The following is a 15436-nucleotide window of genomic DNA, read 5'->3' on the forward strand; positions in this document are numbered from 1 at the left end:
GCGCACATTTTTGGATTTTTGATTGTTGTCAATATGGCCACATTGTGAAGAAAGAAAATTTCCAATTCATCAATATATCGCAATACAATATCGCAATCTCAAATTTCTAATTATTATGCACAGAAATAATGAAAAATTCATCCCATATACCCATATACCCCGTATATACAAAATCAACATAGGAAGCAATGGGGTAGATATAACCTCTATTTTAATAATATTTATCTCACTGATAGAATTAATAGCAAAACCCGATCAGATAGATAAATAGATTATTAATACATTCGTTCCAATTTCCTTGCGTACAACGTCCCTTACAAACAACAATAACAACGAATTCGGTTTCATTCTGTTTTCGAGCTGGTAAGAGCTCCTCCAAACCTGCTCAGCTTCTCGCTACCAGAGGCAAGCTGTTGATCATCAAGCGGCGGCAAATCCAGCGTCCGGATTGTGAAATCGCTCAAGATTTCCTAATGGAATCGTGCTTCCCGAATTGGCGCTGCAGGAATCGGGCCGCAAAGGCAAGTTTGTACGAGATGGCTGAAGGAAATCGACCAAAGCCGCTTGTTGAAGCGCATATCATCAGCGATCTTCATCAAGCTAAAGAGTTGTTTTGAGTAATATTTCTTATTGAATATATCACAATTACCACTTTTAACAATTTTTGGTAAAATCAAAAATCGGTCCCAGTACCCAAGCTAAAGTATGAGCAGAAACGTTAACATGCGTATGTTTTGTACGCTCATGCTTTCTAGATGTTGTGTGCACTCAGTAGACAATTCTTGCTTTTGGATTAATTCCAGGTAGTAATGCATTCCCAAACACAGACATCAAAACAACATACCAAGCAGTCGAAAGATTCCGAACTTATCTTTCATACCGTGTGTATATTGTAAAGTTGTGATTATCATGGAAGACGAACCGAGCACGCAAGAGGTCATCGATTTGTTGGAGGTGGTTGAAGCCATCGAGCAAAGTAAATCCGCTTGCTGCGTGATGAGCTTAAACGTTCGAAGCCTCTTGGTGCATGCATCCGACATAGCAGCTGATCCCATCATGAAGATGGCTGATTTCTTGGCCTTGTCCGAAACTGGCAGCCCCTCAGAGGTAAAAGGATTTACCTGCGCCGCCAAGGCCAAGCGTTATTACGCTAGAGCTGCTGGTGTAGCAATACATCAAAACAACTCTGCGTCTACCTTGGCCTTACCTCACACGATCCGGCAAGTTAGTACCAGTCATGATGTGGAGCTGGGCCGTTCAGACCATTATGGTGATATCTGCGCTGTAGAGATAACTATAATGGGCCAGCGAACGATTCTGTTTTGCGTGTTTATTGAGCCGAATACCACAACGAAGCAAAAGAAGTTCTTCATGACGCGGAATTTATTCGAGTATCAGAAGGAGAACAGACCAATGATCGTGACAGGAAATTTAAACATCGATCTTACCAACCAGGAAAATATCGAGTTTGTGGATTTCATGGAGAAGTACCTGAAACTCAAACTAGCTTCGGATCCCTCTAAGCCAACCAATCTCAGCGGTTCTTGTGTCGACATGACCTTCACGCGCAACATTCGGGTGGAAAACAAGAGTTATTATTCTTGTTTCTTCTTTCATCGACCGATTCTTTCGGTGCTACAGTGTTAATCAAACAAACGGCCCTTTTCAGGGCCACCGAATTTTTCAAAAAGAGTTATTAAGCATTGATAAATTGCATTGAACAAAGAAACAGAACTACAAACATATATATTTTCTAAATTCACAAACCATTACATTCTGAATTATATCTAAAGGAAGGTTGCAATTATGACATTTGACTATAATACAAATGCAGCAAATTACATGGCGTAGTTAACTTCATGCGGTCGTGTCTTGTACACAACCCCCACTGATGTTTCAGAGAGAATGCCCTTAACTAGTAATACTTCATACTGAGGGAACAATCCACGTTTCTTTAGTACGATATGTATACGTTGATTTTCAATATTCACGATGAAAATTTGAATAATTGATCACTACTGGCCACTAAGCAATGAATTAAATTTGCAACGTAATCGTGTGTTTGGTACTCCGAAATAGTGCTTTCAGGGCTCACTCATTTATTTCATAACGCTGAAATTGGCCATTTTGGACATCGACCCACCCCGTTATAACGCTTTTTGTATGAATATTATTCAATGTTTGTATGGGCCGTAATATCACCCTCTAGCGTTATGACATTTGTGAATAAGCCGTTCAAAATGTCGAGCTATGGATTCATTTTATATTCACTTCTAGATAAGTGGTTAGGGCACTTTTATTAATTACGTCAAGCTCTTAGGGGACAATGGGGTTCAGGGATACGTGATGATCCATACAAAATTCCCACTCTACATACAAAATGTTTGGCATAGGGAACGCCACCGCCAATCGCCATAGAAATCAACGCCGTCGAAAATGACCAAATTTTACGTGACATAATTTATTGACGACCCCTTAGGAAAAATTGCATCAATTCACAGCAATTAACATTATCAACTAGTTTCGTGCTACAATTATATCATATTAATGAATTGAGCGGTACACTTGTCATATCTGTATTCATTCATAGAACGGTTTCCCTAACACAGACATCACTTTAATATACTAACATGTTATTGCCTTGTATCATTATCTGTAAACTCTGGTAAAGTGTATAAGTGCATCAGTGCATCAGTGCATCAGTGTTTATAATCCGCGTTGGATAGTGATATCGAAATATAAGTGCAGAAAACTTTGAGAAAAATTGAACAATGTCGCAGCATATGGCGGCAAAATATAGGCGCGATTACCGCAAGCGCGCGAGTGAGCAGCAGGCCGGGAACACTCCGAAGCAGCCACGTACCGTTGCTGAGCGGGTGCGAATGTGTCGTGCCACCAAGAAGGCGGCTAAAGGTAATGCGTCTCCAATCGCTGATTGGGACGCTGGAGAAGGTCCATCGACTCGAGGTAGGAAATCAGATTTTATTTTCATTTATTCATTTTATTCTTATTGGGAAACATTTTTGAAGTTTATTGTAAACATTGTTTCAAGTAATGTTTACCAAATAGCATCATCTATTTTTGCGTGTTTTGTTTGAAGAGGTAATATTTGATATCTTCTGCATCCATTGCAATAGCATGAACGTAAGTTGTTTATTTCACTTACTGAATTTACTCAGTTTGTAATTTTAATTCAGTATCACTACAACAACAGACATGGATACATTTAATTTGCGATTTGCAATCGACATAAGTCTTGATAATGTTAATATATCTAATAGATCTAATAAAAATTTCTAAAATTAAATTCATCAAAGCGTCGTCCACAAATTACAAAACGCTTCAATGGGGAGGGTGTATGCTGAAACATTACGACTAATACAAAAATGTAAACCTTTTCATACATACATCGTCACGAAGTGTGAAGGGAGTCGAAAATTTACAATTTCAAGATAACGTAATAAGGGTTCATTTTTATATTTCATAATGCTAAAATTGGCCATTTCGAACACCCACCACATCCATACAGAAGGGTTTCTGCCTGGTTATCATTCAGATTTTGTATGGGTCGTAACATCGACGAGACAACCACCCACCCCCTCCAGCGTTATGAAATTTGTTAATGGGCCCTAAATATACGCTGCCTAAATATATTTAAAAGTTGAAAAGTTAGCAGTAATCTATCATTTCAGTACTCCATTATTGACAAGCCATAACAAAATTTATCTGATCTGAAATATTATTTGTAAGAGAATCATAGTAGTTTAAGTGATCACATATCTCAATTAACATAAACATGTGCCAAAATACTATGTATCAAGATATTTGACACATTTTCATTGAATATGATAGTGAAATTACAACATATGCGGATGGTGAATATTATTATAGAACAAAATAATACTATGTCTGTCAAATCTGTCAATTACTGTACTGTTTAAATGTTCAATTTATTTTTTGTTCTTTAGTTAAATACGTCAACATTGGTGTGGTGAATCTAGTGAATGTATAAAGACGGTTCAACATTTTATTAGAATTGAATGATTATTATTATATTATATATTATTTTATTATATAATTCATCCCCAATTGACTAGAATTTTGACCGTTCAGATGAATTACACTATTCCCAAAGCACACAACTCAACAATAATTAGCAAGGGAAATTTCACAAAAGCTCGTAGAGGCTGATTAAAACTTTTTCATGAAGGTTGCATTATTGATGCATAATGTTATTTGGACGAGAGAAGAAGCGAGACAGAACATATGCTGTTACGTAACATTGTAGCTCTCGTATATGACGAGTATGTTGCACGCGTAGCATGGGACCTTATTGAAGTCTTATCAGTTTGAAAACGACTCTTGAAATTAATTTAAACTTTTATATTTTGTATTTGTTAAGTTTTGCTTCGCAGAATTAAACAAATTCCACATTATCTATTGTATCGCCCAAGAAGCCTTGTATATAGCTAGTTGTTTATGAGCAAACAAACATCAAAACCATAACGCCTGGGAGATATAGGATGATGTTTTCTTTATCATAGCTTTGTTGTATATCCTATATATCCATTCATACGTTCAGAAACAACGGGCTACACACTCGGTGACCAATGGCATATAGAGGGTGATCGCCAACGAATCGAAACAAATCGATGTTGAGCGCTATCGCTGGTTGATTGAGGGCTACTGCACACTCTATCATACTTTCACACAGCTTACAATTTGTGGAAAAGTTATTGAAAACGAGAATCCTTGTTAGACAAATCAATGGATTCGTCACATCTCATGTCAAGAAATACCGTACCATTTGTGTTCTAGTTTTTCCTCCGGCGCGTTCCATTGTTGAACAAGTAAACGTAGTGCAGGGCATCATCGATGAACCTGATGATGATTGCGAGGTCAACAATGGACCAACTTCCGCCGGTGAAATCGAAGCAGTGGCTGATCGGGCCTCTCCGACACATACCATGGCGAGCGATGTATCGTTTCCTGAGCACTCAAGTCAGGGTGAGTATGAAGATAAATATTAAAGATTTTCAACGGTTAGTTACTTCAAGCGCATACGTTCTGTGTTTGAGGCGAACACTTTAATACATTTAACGTTAATATCTCATTTTAGATTCTACTTCGCCACCGAATTTCGATCGCGCTAATCGTGAATTTGTGAAGCGATTCATGGATAATGCGTTCGGTGCTGTGTGCGATGTGTGTGACAGGCTCTGGTTCGTTAACGATTTGAAGCCGTTGACTGAAGTTGGTGCGGCTGTTTTGGTTGACAGCGGATCTTTTCAATCCGTTGACGGATTTTCGGCCTGTCAAACTTGCAGAGCTAATTTGAAGGAAGGAAAAGTTCCGGCTCTGTCAAAATCGAACGGTTTTGTATATCCGGACAAGCCTTCCGGATTGCCACCTCTCGATGTCGTCACAGAACGGTTGGTATCTCCCCGGTTGCCATTCATGCAAATCCGCCGATTGCGATTTGCAGCAGGTAAGGCAAAGTTTTATTTAACATTGACTCGTAACGTATCAATCATGCTTTCAATTGCAGGCAGCTTTTCTATCATCGGACAAGTCATCAATTGTCCCGTCGATGTGGCTCAAATGCTTCACGCTCTTCCCCGTCAACTCGATGATGATCAGGCGTTCAACGTATTCATTAAGAAGCACGTAATCCATAAGTCATCGTACTTATCAGGATTCGTGAAGAAAGCTAACGTTAAAGCGTGGCTTTCATATTTGATTACGACGCCATTGTACCGCCGCTACGGGATCACAATAGATCAGATTGCCATGGACGGGCTTGAAATCCCTGCAATGGATCCCCAAATTGAGCTGGAAACGATTGCCCTGGACAATGAGACGGAATTGCTACTAGGGCAACAGGAAACGCTCCTTTGGAATGAGGATCAATGCCTCGAAATCGCTCCCGCACAGAACAGGGTTCCTTTGTCATTAATTTATGACGAACATGGCGAGGAACTAGCTTTTCCTGCCATTTATTATGGCCATCCACGGCAATTCAAGCAAGGCGTGCGGGTGACGTACTTCATGATTGCATCCAGCGAAACTCGCCGTCAAGACAGAAGAGGGGCCAAACCACAACACTTGTTGTATATGGCCATGAAAGTTCTTCGTCTTCGAGTTTCCGAAGGCTTGCAATGCACTTTTAAGTGCACGGGGACTGCGAACATCACACGTGCTAACCTTAAAGATCGCGAATTCATGGAACAGTGCATTGAGCGAAATCTCTCCTTCCTCAAGTCTATTCCGAATTCCGTTCAGTATTGGCAACAAAGGAAAAGAGATCTTTTCGCCATGATGCGACAATTGGGTAAGCCCACCATGTTCCTCACCCTCAGTGCAAATGAGATGAAGTGGCCCCATTTGTTAAAGATCCTACATCGATTGTCAGAAGGATACAATGGCAGTGACTTAAGAGATCCTATGCAGGAATTGACTGCGCTGCAAAGAGCGACTCTTGTCAATGAAGATCCAGTCACATGCTGCGTATACTTCAACAAACTGGTTGACACGATAATGTTCCTGCTGATGTCGCAACAATACAGCCCGTTCGGAAAATACCGCGTGGTTGATTATTTCAAGCGGATTGAATTTCAGCACCGTGGGAGTCCTCATGCACACATTTTGCTATGGCTGGACAAGGATCCGCGAGAAGTAATCAGTGAGAGTATGCCAAGAACTGTACAGCTCATTGAAGATCTCTGTTCCGTTGGTGTCAGGGATTTGCCGAGCAGTTACGGTTACCAAGTAAGATCTACTTTATTTTTATGAATTCTTACTTTAACTAAATCATCTCATTTCTATAGGTCCACAAGCATACTTTCACCTGTTTCAAGCGAAACGAAAACCACTGTCGGTTTAACATTCCCTACTGGCCGATGGATCGAACACTAGTTTTGCTTCCACTTGCGTCTGATGACAGTCGCAGGGATCGGCTCACCCGGAAAGCCAAGAAAATGCGAGATGCTCTGGAAGCAAAATCATACGACACGTTGGAAGCTTTTCTTAGCGATTGCAATTGCACTTATGATTGCTATCTGGACGTTATTCGTGTGTCGATCCGCCGTCCAACAGTCCTGTTTAAGAGATCAATGAGCGAGCTTTGGACAAATCCATTCAATCCGTGGATAGCTAACCATCTTGGCTCGAACATGGACTTACAATTCATCCTTGATGAGTATTCCTGCGCTGCATACGTGGTTGAATACGTTAATAAAACCAACCGGGGAGTGAGTTGTCTCCAGCGAGATCTCATCAAATTGCAGGAGGAGTTTCCTGATCAGGACTTCACCGCTCTCTTGAAGAAGGTCAGCATAAAGATGCTGAATTCTGTTGAAATGTCAGCCCAAGAAGCAGCATGGTACCTGTTACGTCAGCCGATGTCTGAAGCAAGTCGTGCGACGCAGTTCATTCCAACGATGTGGCCGCACGAGCGGACCAGGTCCAAGAAACGGAATCAGCGAATGGACGAAGAAGGCATTACTGAAGACTCGACTGATGTGTGGACGATGAATATCGTACAGAAGTACGAAGCTCGTGACGATCTGGATGATGTATGTCTAGCCGATTTTGCAGCCTTCTACACTAAACAACGCAACAGTAACTCGTACAAAGCTCGCGCAGTTCCTCGGGTGTTACAATGGTGCGGTTATGACATGTCGAAGCTAGCGGACTACAAGCGTGAAATGGTGCTACTCTTTGTACCCTTTCGCAATGAGCTATGCGATATTCTCGACCAAAACAAGTTCCTGCACCTCTACGATCAGCATGAGCAGACAATTCTTGCGAAGCGTAAAGAGTACGATTGCAACATGAACATGGAGCAAATCATCGAGGAATACATGCGAGTAAGCGATGGGGAAACTCCAGATATGCAGGAGGCGGTAGCGACGGAAAAGCGCGATGAATTCAGCAGAGCCATCGTGATGCAACCCAACGATGACGACATACGCTTGCTGCCCACGAACGCACTATCTGCTGTCATAAAACAGCGGACAACGGTTATGAGCAAGCAAGATTACTGCGCTTTGGTCCGCAAAACGAATGCTGAACAGAGAGCTCTAATACTGCAAGTCATCGACAACCTGCATTGTTTTGATGACAGCAGAAAACCGCTTCAGCTGTTCTTCACTGGACCGGCAGGATGTGGTAAAACGTTCACGCTCCATATCCTGATGGAGACGTACAATCGCTTTAGCCAGCAACACAATTCCCGTAATAACGCCTACGTCGCCTGCGCATCGACAGGAAAAGCAGCCGTAGCTATCGGAGGAACAACAGTTCATTCTGCGTTCCACATAACCATGGATCGGAGGCATCATGGACAGCTTCGGTTTGAACTGTTGCAGTTGTATCGACAATCGTTTGCCAACATTAAACTGATTATCATCGATGAAGTCAGTATGATTGGTGCGAATATCTTCAACACGGTCCATACGCGTCTCCAAAACATTACCGGTGATCACGATCTTCCATTTGGCGGAAAAGACGTGATTATGTGTGGTGATTTCCGACAACTGCCACCAGTGAATGCGAGACCCGCGTATAAATCAGCAAACAATGCCATCGGTGGTGCAGCACTATGGCAAACGCTCGATTACTTCCCTTTGCGCCAAGTGATGCGACAAACAGATGTCGAATTTTCATCGATACTTACAAAGATCGGGAACGGCGAGCGATTAACTGATGATGAGACCAAACTTGTGGAAAGCAGGTTCCGGACAGTCGAATGGTGCAAGGAGAATGTACCGAACGCTATACGGCTGTACCATCGCAACTCCGCTGTTGATATGTACAACAACGATACATTGAACAACAGAGAAGGGTGTGATTGCATAGCCGAAGATGTAATCACCGGGTATCAGGAAACTGCTCAACTAACTAGTGCTCGAACCAAGTTGCACAAAATGAGTGTCGCTGAAACAGGCTGTCTTCCTTATCTCTTACGATTGGTCATTGGAATGTCGTACATGATAACGACTAACGTAGAGGTAGGAGACGGCCTTGTGAACGGCGCCATTGGTGAACTAAAATACATCGAGCACACTGATGATGACCCGCAGCAACCACCATATCGCTTGTGGTTCAAATTTGAAAACAACACTGTCGGAGCTCAACTTCGGGTGAAATCCAGACCTGTAGTATTTTCAAAACCTGGAATACTGCAGCAAGATTGGACTCCCATCTACAAGCGATCAGTCAACGTCAAGCTAAGTAGCGCAATCAAATGCAAGCGGATACAATTCCCTGTAGCCAGTGCATGTGCTTTGACGATCCACAAATCTCAAGGAGGCACATTCCCCGAGATTGTTGTCGACTATGACAAAACCCAGGAGCAACAGTTGGTTTACGTCGCCATATCTCGTGTGAGCTCAATAGACGGCCTTTACCTTACGAACACCTCCAACTGTTTCATATTCCATCATGGAAAAGGTAGCAACACCCCTAAAATGAAGGAACTACGGGACGAGATTAAACGGTTAGAAAACCACAGGCTAATGACCCTCAGTGATGAAATGATCGCGTTTCTGGAAAATGGCGGAAATAACTCGACCGTCTTGATGAGCCTCAACGTTCAAAGCCTCAATGCACATTCTGAAGACATATCCACTGATCGGGTAATGACTCGAGCGGACATTTTGGCGCTAAGCGAAACGTGGATGGATAGCAATGTAACCACGCAGCTTGAAGGTACACTTAAAATACATAAAGTTCAATTTCAATGTTAATAATTTCCAACCATTTCTAAACAGGTTACAGATGCATATCCAAATTCAAGAGGGAAAATGCGAGAGCAGGAGGTGTGGCAATATTTGAAAAGGCCTCCGTCTCAGTGGCTTCAACACCGCACACAATTGAGAAATTGAGTGAGCAGCACGATCCCATTCTCAAAGAGGCTGAAAACTATGGGGACATTTGTGCCGCAGATATTGTAGTCGATGGGTGCAGTATGGTTTTATTCTGCATATATCTCTGCCCCAGCACAACGGTTAAATATGGCAAAGCCTTCATAGCCAGGCACCTGTATCACTACGTATCGCGAGATGTTCCAGTCATCGTTACAGGAGACTTTAATATTGATGTGTCAAAACAGGAGAACAGCGGCTTCGTTGAGTTCATGACACTGTTGGGGTTTAAACTTTCCTCCGATCCTAAGCTCCCAACCACACTGGGTGGCTCCTGTATAGACATGGTGTTCACTAGAAAAACCCCCGAACTGCCAACAAAGAGATACATCACCTATTTCTCATACCATCGCCCACTATTTAGCTTGCTCCCTGCCATAAGATAGTGATCTCCATCTTATCTAAGCTGTGATCGCTCATGCTAGTTCAACGATGTCAAGTTGTTCATTTGCTTTTAACCAAGATCCGACAGAGTTTGGATTCCGCACAAGGGATCTTCAACCCTTAAATAGCCGAGTATTCAAACTTGCCGATCATACGCTCCTTGCCTTCGTCACATCCGTTCCATCCAAGCAGTGTGGAAGAGGAAGTGAGATTTGGCAGATTACTGGTTCCGGTTCATTCTTCTGGTAATAAGATTCATTGATAGAGTTCACACAAAATGCCTAAAACATTGCTTCCATTTCTTCCAGAACCAACCGTGAAACCTTCGCCAATCGATGATATCCGTAATGGATTGTCTTCTTATTCTCGCAGTCGGGGCATCTCTGCCGGTTGAGGGCACCGGCCTTCCTCCGGTGGAGCTCTGCCTTGTTCTGACACCAACAAGCACTGATTACCTGCGTTGCGTTTGCGTGACGCATCCACAGATCCGACAGAGTTTGGATTCCGCACAAGGGATCTTCAACCCTTAAATAGCCGCGTATTCAAACTAGCCGATCATACGCTCCTTGCCTTCGTCACATCCGTTCCATCCAAGCAGTGTGGAAGAGGAAGTGAGATTTGGCAGATTACTGGTTCCGGTTCAATCTTCTGGTAATAAGATTCATTGATAGAGTTCACACAAAATGCCTAAAACATTTCTTCCATTTCTTCCAGAACCAACCGCGAAACCTTCGCCAATCGATGATATCCGTAATGGATTGTCTTCTTATTCTCGCAGTCGGGGCATCTCTACCGGTTGAGGGCACCGGCCTTCCTCCGGTGGAGCTCTGCCTTGTTCTGACACCAACAACAAGCACTGATTACCTGCGTTGCGTTTGCGTGACGCATCCACAGATTCGACAGAGTTTGGATTCCGCACAAGGGATCTTCATCCCTTAAATAGCCGCGTATTCAAACTAGCCGATCATACGCTCCTTGTCTTCGTCACATCCGTTCCATCCAAGCAGTGTGGAAGAGGAAGTGAGATTTGGCAGATTACTGGTTCCGGTTCAATCTTCTGGTAATAAGATTCATTGATAGAGTTCACACAAAATGCCTAAAACATTTCTTCCATTTCTTCCAGAACCAATCGCGAAACCTTCGCCAATCGATGATATCCGTAATGGATTGTCTTCTTATTCTCGCAGTCGGGGCATCTCTGCCGATTGAGGGCACCGGCCTTCCTCCGGTGGAGCTCTGCCTTGTTCTGACACCAACAACAAGCACTGATTACCTGCGTTGCGTTTGCGTGACGCATCCACAGATCCGACAGGGTTTGGATTCCGCACAAGGGTTCTTCAACCCTTAAATAGCCGCGTATTCAAACTAGCCGATCATACGCTCCTTGCCTTCGTCACATCCGTTCCATCCAAGCAGTGTGGAAGAGGAAGTGAGATTTGGCAGATTACTGGTTCCGGTTCAATCTTCTGGTAATAAGATTCATTGATAGAGTTCGCACAAAATGCCTAAAACATTGCTTCCATTTCTTCCAGAACCAACCGCGAAACCTTCGCCAATCGATGATATCCGTAATGGATTGTCTTCTTATTCTCGCAGTCGGGGCATCTCTGCCGGTTGAGGGCACCGGCCTTCCTCCGGTGGAGCTCTGCCTTGTTCTGACACCAACAACAAGCACTGATTACCTGCGTTGCGTTTGCGTGACGCATCCACAGATCCGACAGAGTTTGGATTCCGCACAAGGGTTCTTCAACCCTTAAATAGCCGCGTATTCAAACTAGCCGATCATACGCTCCTTGCCTTCGTCACATCCGTTCCATCCAAGCAGTGTGGAAGAGGAAGTGAGATTTGGCAGATTACTGGTTCCGGTTCAATCTTCTGGTAATAAGATTCATTGATAGAGTTCACACAAAATGCCTAAAACATTTCTTCCATTTCTTCCAGAACCAACCGCGAAACCTTCGCCAATCGATGATATCCGTAATGGATTGTCTTCTTATTCTCGCAGTCGGGGCATCTCTGCCGGTTGAGGGCACCGGCCTTCCTCCGGTGGAGCTCTGCCTTGTTCTGACACCAACAAGCACTGATTACCTGCGTTGCGTTTGCGTGACGCATCCACAGATCCGACAGAGTTTGGATTCCGCACAAGGGTTCTTCAACCCTTAAATAGCCGCGTATTCAAACTAGCCGATCATACGCTCCTTGCCTTCGTCACATCCGTTCCATCCAAGCAGTGTGGAAGAAGAAGTGAGATTTGGCAGATTACTGGTTCCGGTTCAATCTTCTGGTAATAAGATTCATTGATAGAGTTCACACAAAATGCCTAAAACATTTCTTCCATTTCTTCCAGAACCAACCGCGAAACCTTCGCCAATCGATGATATCCGTAATGGATTGTCTTCTTATTCTCGCAGTCGGGGCATCTCTGCCGGTTGAGGGCACCGGCCTTCCTCCGGTGGAGCTCTGCCTTGTTCTGACACCAACAACAAGCACTGATTACCTGCGTTGCGTTTGCGTGACGCATCCACAGATTCGACAGAGTTTGGATTCCGCACAAGGGATCTTCATCCCTTAAATAGCCGCGTATTCAAACTAGCCGATCATACGCTCCTTGTCTTCGTCACATCCGTTCCATCCAAGCAGTGTGGAAGAGGAAGTGAGATTTGGCAGATTACTGGTTCCGGTTCAATCTTCTGGTAATAAGATTCATTGATAGAGTTCACACAAAATGCCTAAAACATTTCTTCCATTTCTTCCAGAACCAATCGCGAAACCTTCGCCAATCGATGATATCCGTAATGGATTGTCTTCTTATTCTCGCAGTCGGGGCATCTCTGCCGGTTGAGGGCACCGGCCTTCCTCCGGTGGAGCTCTGCCTTGTTCTGACACCAACAACAAGCACTGATTACCTGCGTTGCGTTTGCGTGACGCATCCACAGATCCGACAGAGTTTGGATTCCGCACAAGGGTTCTTCAACCCTTAAATAGCCGCGTATTCAAACTAGCCGATCATACGCTCCTTGCCTTCGTCACATCCGTTCCATCCAAGCAGTGTGGAAGAGGAAGTGAGATTTGGCAGATTACTGGTTCCGGTTCAATCTTCTGGTAATAAGATTCATTGATAGAGTTCGCACAAAATGCCTAAAACATTGCTTCCATTTCTTCCAGAACCAACCGCGAAACCTTCGCCAATCGATGATATCCGTAATGGATTGTCTTCTTATTCTCGCAGTCGGGGCATCTCTGCCGGTTGAGGGCACCGGCCTTCCTCCGGTGGAGCTCTGCCTTGTTCTGACACCAACAACAAGCACTGATTACCTGCGTTGCGTTTGCGTGACGCATCCACAGATCCGACAGGGTTTGGATTCCGCACAAGGGTTCTTCAACCCTTAAATAGCCGCGTATTCAAACTAGCCGATCATACGCTCCTTGCCTTCGTCACATCCGTTCCATCCAAGCAGTGTGGAAGAGGAAGTGAGATTTGGCAGATTACTGGTTCCGGTTCAATCTTCTGGTAATAAGATTCATTGATAGAGTTCGCACAAAATGCCTAAAACATTGCTTCCATTTCTTCCAGAACCAACCGCGAAACCTTCGCCAATCGATGATATCCGTAATGGATTGTCTTCTTATTCTCGCAGTCGGGGCATCTCTGCCGGTTGAGGGCACCGGCCTTCCTCCGGTGGAGCTCTGCCTTGTTCTGACACCAACAACAAGCACTGATTACCTGCGTTGCGTTTGCGTGACGCATCCACAGATCCGACAGAGTTTGGATTCCGCACAAGGGTTCTTCAACCCTTAAATAGCCGCGTATTCAAACTAGCCGATCATACGCTCCTTGCCTTCGTCACATCCGTTCCATCCAAGCAGTGTAGAAGAGGAAGTGAGATTTGGCAGATTACTGGTTCCGGTTCAATCTTCTGGTAATAAGATTCATTGATAGAGTTCACACAAAATGCCTAAAACATTGCTTTCATTTCTTCCAGAACCAACCGCGAAACCTTCGCCAATCGATGATATCCGTAATGGATTGTCTTCTTATTCTCGCAGTCGGGGCATCTCTGCCGGTTGAGGGCACCGGCCTTCCTCCGGTGGAGCTCTGCCTTGTTCTGACACCAACAACAAGCACTGATTACCTGCGTTGCGTTTGCGTGACGCATCCACAGATCCGATAGAGTTTGGATTCCGCACAAGGGTTCTTCAACCCTTAAATAGCCGCGTATTCAAACTAGCCGATCATACGCTCCTTGCCTTCGTCACATCCGTTCCATCCAAGCAGTGTGGAAGAGGAAGTGAGATTTGGCAGATTACTGGTTCCGGTTCAATCTTCTGGTAATAAGATTCATTGATAGAGTTCACACAAAATGCCTAAAACATTTCTTCCATTTCTTCCAGAACCAACCGCGAAACCTTCGCCAACCGATGATATCCGTAATGGATTGTCTTCTTATTCTCGCAGTCGGGGCATCTCTGCCGGTTGAGGGCACCGGCCTTCCTCCGGTGGAGCTCTGCCTTGTTCTGACACCAACAAGCACTGATTACCTGCGTTGCGTTTGCGTGACGCATCCACAGATCCGACAGAGTTTGGATTTCGTCAGTCAGTGATCTGTCTGGCCCTCATCGACTCTGCCTTGTTGATCATCACTGATTATAGCCCACACGAAAATCGACCCTTGAACTTGTTTGGAATAATATTCCCTGTTGAATATCATAGTCGATGGATTAATTCTATCGGTGTTGCAGTTTTGACCTAAACAAACGGCCCTTTTCAGGGCCACCAATATGTTAAAGAGTTGACGAATAAATATATTCCCTAGCAAATAAATTATAAACCCAAAACTGCTGCACAATATCGTACCCTAAATGTTACAAATACGTAATTAGAAATTATAAATGTTGAGATAGCAAACAGTTAAAATATAACCGTATCTCATTGAGATTTTTACCGCAGAGAATATCTTAAATCACAAGTTCACGAGCTTCATATATGTTGGAGAACATTTTCAGTAATTTGTTTTGACATACCGAACTAAGAAAGAAAGGGAATATATAATTGGAAAGTTATTTATCAAAGAATGTAACACACCAGTGGTTAGTATGCAACTATTTTAATATTTGACTCAAAAGCT

General features: G+C 43.6%; 2 long non-coding RNA genes across 2 annotated transcripts; both read left to right on the forward strand.

Annotated features, from left to right (window-relative positions):
- Positions 1-11438: 11438 nt before the first annotated feature.
- LOC110679537 lies at positions 11439-13040 on the forward strand. Its single transcript, XR_002502566.1, has 4 exons — positions 11439-11779; positions 11843-12188; positions 12252-12594; positions 12658-13040. It is a non-coding gene; the product is annotated as an uncharacterized LOC110679537 (long non-coding RNA).
- A 41-nt stretch (positions 13041-13081) lies between these two features.
- On the forward strand, positions 13082-15208 carry LOC110679516. Its single transcript, XR_002502547.1, has 5 exons — positions 13082-13412; positions 13476-13821; positions 13885-14230; positions 14294-14639; positions 14703-15208. It is a non-coding gene; the product is annotated as an uncharacterized LOC110679516 (long non-coding RNA).
- Positions 15209-15436: the final 228 nt, after the last annotated feature.

This window comes from Aedes aegypti, chromosome 3, assembly GCF_002204515.2.
Source record: "Aedes aegypti strain LVP_AGWG chromosome 3, AaegL5.0 Primary Assembly, whole genome shotgun sequence".
In the NCBI taxonomy this organism is placed as follows: domain Eukaryota; kingdom Metazoa; phylum Arthropoda; class Insecta; order Diptera; family Culicidae; genus Aedes; species Aedes aegypti.